Source organism: Bidens hawaiensis, unplaced genomic scaffold (assembly GCF_021521415.1).
Source record: "Bidens hawaiensis isolate Kalapana, Puna unplaced genomic scaffold, B.hawaiensis_p1.1 tig00018425_1, whole genome shotgun sequence".
In the NCBI taxonomy this organism is placed as follows: Eukaryota; Viridiplantae; Streptophyta; class Magnoliopsida; order Asterales; family Asteraceae; genus Bidens; species Bidens hawaiensis.
The window spans coordinates 109,653-114,453 of record NW_027492783.1 but is presented as its reverse complement, the minus strand read 5'-3'; the positions used below and the strand labels follow the sequence as shown (position 1 = coordinate 114,453).

The window sequence follows — 4,801 nt, the reverse complement described above, 5'->3', positions numbered from 1 at the left end:
AAGTATAATATTATGTTGGTTTTTAGTTAAAATTGATGGTACATTTAAATTATTTATTATTTTAAACTAAATTTATTGTTAAAGTTTAAACTGTGAAACCAAACTGGAACCAAACCGTTAGTAACGATTCGGTTTCAACTTTCAATGATTGAGTTCGGTTTTGGACGACAAAAAATTTAGTATTAACGGTTGGACTCACAAGTTTAACTTAAAAACCATCAAAACCGACACTGAACACCCTTACGTAACATATTAATTTATTTAAAATAAAAAAAAATTACAACAATATCATATCCAAATTAAAGAGAATAAAATGTTCGTTTTTATGATGCAATTTGTTTATAAAAATATTAACGTATGAAAATGCTATAGTCGTTTAAAAATCATGGGTGAGAAGTTAGTTTACAAGTTAAATTAAAAACATAATATGGTTAAAGATGAGGGAGCAAACTTGTAAGTTGAATGAATTGTGTTTAAAAGACATGTTTACCTTTACTTACACATGTACCTCATGCTTTAAATGTTGTAAATTACTTAAAAATAGATGTCTTAATTTGCCCTTATTTGATGTATTATATATAGTATTGATATTGATATTGATAGCTCTAAAGGTATAAACGCCAAGAATGCGCAGTCTACCTTTAACCGTCATTTTTTATTCTAAACATCTAGCTTTATAGCTAGTAGTCATTATTAATTCAAAACATCTAGCTTTTTAGTTATTAGGCTGAGGGGTGTGGGGGGCGCGAGAGGGGGCGCGAGTGGGGGCGCCAGCCAATAATATTGTGACGTGTGGCAGAGAGAGAAAGTTGATAAGATGGGTGTTGGTAGTGGTGCTCGCGCCCCTGGCCATGGTGTGGAGGGGCGCGAGAGGGGGCGCGAGCGGTTTATTTTTTTATTGTTTTATAAATGTATTAAAAAAACGTATTATTAAAAAAACTCATAAATTATTTAAAAAAACACACATTTTTTTGAAAATTCATATAATAAAAAAAACATACTAAAAATTAAACAAACAATAATATTTTAAAAAAAAAAAATGGGACGATGGGTTGTTTGGAGATTGAAGTTGTGTTTGATATGGTAAAAATGGGTTGATTTAGGGGTGTTATATAGGATTTTGTAAAGGTTTTTTTAAAAAAGTTTGAAAGAAATGGGTAATATATAGGAAGTGTTGTATAAAGAAATGGGTAAGTTTGATGTTTTTTGAAATTGTGTTAAAGTGTTGTATAAAATGGGTAATATATAGGCGTAGAAATTTTTTTTTTTTTTAAAAATTAAGAGCCAACGGCTCATTTATACTTTCAAACGGCTCTTTTTCACCATTCCCCATGCCCCTCACGCTCAACCTGTCCCGCGAACCCCCTGGCGCCTGCCTCTTTTTCCGCGCTCGCGCCCCTCTCGCGCCTCGGTGGTGTGGTCCTCGCTCCCCGGGGCGCGACCGTCTCGCCTCTTGCGCCCTTTCTCGCGCTCCGCACCCCTCAGCCTTAGTCATTAATTTTTATTCAAAAGAAAACTTTAATAAAAAAATATACCTGCAATCTAACTTTCAATCTACGACAACCAGATCCGGAGACCCGGTCTAAATCATAAATATACAACTTATGATATCTACTTATTAAGCCACTTCAAATTATATATTAAACTAGTTTTTATCCCGTATTACAGGGGCTGTTTTACATTACTCGTTTTTAATATTTATATACTTTTTTGGGTTTAATTTTATTTATTGTAATGAAATTTATAATATACTTAGAGTTTGATGATAAAAAGGTCTCACAAATAACTAAGATGTTATAACCCGATTTAAAAGTTATCTGGGTTTGGTAAGACCTAAGACCCGCTTATTTTTTTTTACTATAAAATTGTTTTTTAACTATAAATTATATTTTTTAAAAAAATCATATAATAATTTCTAGTATATCATATTTTATAGGATTTTCACATTAATAATTTGGTGAGAATAATTTTTAATTTAATGAGATGTTATAACCCGTTTAAGAAATATCTGAGTTTGGTAAGACCCATACCCGTGAATTCGGGTCAAATGCATGAGAAGCCTACATTTAAAAAACAAGCAAATCTGGTGACTTTAAAAAAAAGAGGAGCGATTACATCACGACACTTAAAATTTTTGGGTTTTCGTTGATATATGTTATAGATAGATATTTAAATATCCACTATGGTACATCTTTGAACAAAGCTTATATTAATATTATATTGCATGTAGCATTAAACATACATTATTCTTCAAATAAAATACACTATATTTAGTCTCCTTGACCTCTTCTAGTCTTCTATGTCATACCATAATACCAAAACGGAACCATTACTCTTATTATTTTATATCTTGTTACTATCTATTATTATTATTATTATTATTATTATTATTATTATTATTACGGCCATTCTACACAACAAATTCCGGCTAATAATCCTTTTTCCGGCCGATAACGCGCCACCTACTTACCCCTTCATTGGCTGCTTGATCTCCTTCTACAAAAACCGCCATCGGTTGCTTTCGTGGTACACCGAGCTACTCTCGACATCACCAACTCAAACGGTGGTCATTCGACGGCTCGGTGCACGTAAAACCATTATTACAGCCAACCCACAAAATGTGGAATACATGCTCAAGATCAATTTTATTAATTTCCCTAAAGGGAAACCTTTTACCGAGATTTTAAATGATTTTTTAGGGTTTGGGATATTTAATGTTGATGGAGAGTTATGGCATGCTCAAAGGAAGCTAGCTAGCCATCAACTTACTTCTAGGTTATTGAAACAACATGTGGAGATCAATGTGAAGAAAGTGGTGAAATCGAAGTTGTTTCCATTGCTTGATTCGTTTGCGAATGAGGGTAACATGGTTGTGGATTTACAAGAGGTGTTGAGAAGGCTAGGGTTTGATATTGTGTGTAAGTTGGCATTAGGGTTTGATCCATTTTGTTTGGGAGATCAATACTCTTTGTTAGGTGAAGTATCGATTTTGAAAGCGTTTGATAGCGCGGCGGAGATAAGCGCTAGACGTGCTGCTGCGCGTGTCTCCGCAGTGTGGAAGTTGAAGAAATTTTTTGGAGTTGGATCCGAGAAAGTGTTGAAAGATTGTGTTAAGGAGATTCATGAATATGTAATGCAAGTTATTCATGAAAGAAAGAAGAAATTGACTAATATTAATATTGATAATAATATTAATATTAATATTGATAATAACAATAATAATAAATCTAATCAAAACAAAGATTTGTTAAGTAAAATGATAATGGACGGGATGAGTGATGAGTTAATAAGACATATGATGATAAGTTTTATTAGAAGAGACACTATCTCCGCGGCGATGACGTGGCTCTTTTATGCACTAACCCAAAACCACCACGTGGAGGAAACACTTGTTAATGAAGTAGGGTTACTATTTAAGGACAATGAGTTTGATGACTTTAAGGAAATAAGTACTTACAAGCTTGTCTATGTGAAACCATGAGGTTATACCCTTCGGTTTCTTGGGACTCGAAGCACGCGGTAAACGAGTGTTGCCTGACGGGACCCGGGTGACTGCGGGTGATAGGGTGACTTATTTCCCGTACGGTATGGGGAGGATGGAGAGTATATGGGGTCGGACCGGTTTGAGTTTAGACCGGATCGGTGGTTTGAGGATAAAACCGGTTTGTTGAAGGATGTGTCGGTTTACAAGAACCCGGTTTTTCAAGCCGGTCCGAGGGTTTGTTTAGGGAAGGGTATGGCTAATCTACAAATGAGTTATGTTGTGAGTTCGATTTTGAAGAGGTACGAGGTTAGACCGGTGGGTTCCGGTGAGGCGGTGTACTTACCGGCTTTGACGGCGCGTATGTACGGTGGGTTTAAGGTGTTTGTCCGGCGGCGACAGTGGTGACACGTGGCAAGATAAGAAGATTGAGATTTGACATGGAAGTACAAGTTTAAGTTTAGAAAGTCAATTGTTCAACACTTGTGTGTGAATTTTGTCTTTTTGGGTCATCATGTGAATATACATATAGTATTTATATTATATTATTATTAGTTTTATATAATATTATTTATATTATTATTATTACTATTTATTTATTTATTGTTAGTTTTATAGTTTGAAATTTCTCAATCTCATGTTATTCTTGTCATGTAACATCTTTGTTTATGTTCTTTTCAATAGTATGTATTTTTGTCTAGTTTGCATAATTCCAAATAACTAACATGTCGGCATCAATTCTATTTTTGTATAAGAAAATAAAATAAATTTAGTTGAGTTAGCTCTGATATTTAAGTATTACACATGTGCATACTAAATCACAACATGTACGTTTTTTTCGTTATAAATCATCATTTTTCGTAAGAAAACTTTTATCCTGAGTGTCCACGCCATTGCTTACAATTTGTTGATGTGACCTAGAGACAAAACATGTGATAGGTCGTAAGTTTGACGCCCCACGCACCTTATGACATTCGAGAAGATGTGAATTTTCACTTATGGTAGGCTTTATATATAATTCAATGGTGTATTGTCATCACATAAGTCTTGTGGTTATTATTCATACTTTTAAAGGATCTTTCAGTATGTGACTCCTAACTTAAAGCCACATGGATTGGTCTATGTTACATTATGTGTTTGGGATCTATTGCAAAGAGACTCAAATAAACCTTTATTTCAACCAAACCATAACTAAAAATATGACAAAACTCATGATATAAAAATCAGAATGATCTACAAGTAGCCCGACCCCTGAGCTCCTCAACTATACAAAAAAAACCCTCAACTTTTTTTAACCTTTTACAACATAATATAAAAAGA

General features: G+C 33.9%; 1 pseudogene; it reads left to right on the top strand.

Moving 5' to 3' along the window:
• Positions 1–2,299: 2,299 nt before the first annotated feature.
• Positions 2,300–4,015, top strand: LOC143556043 (cytochrome P450 94B3 pseudogene; annotated as a pseudogene).
• Positions 4,016–4,801: the final 786 nt, after the last annotated feature.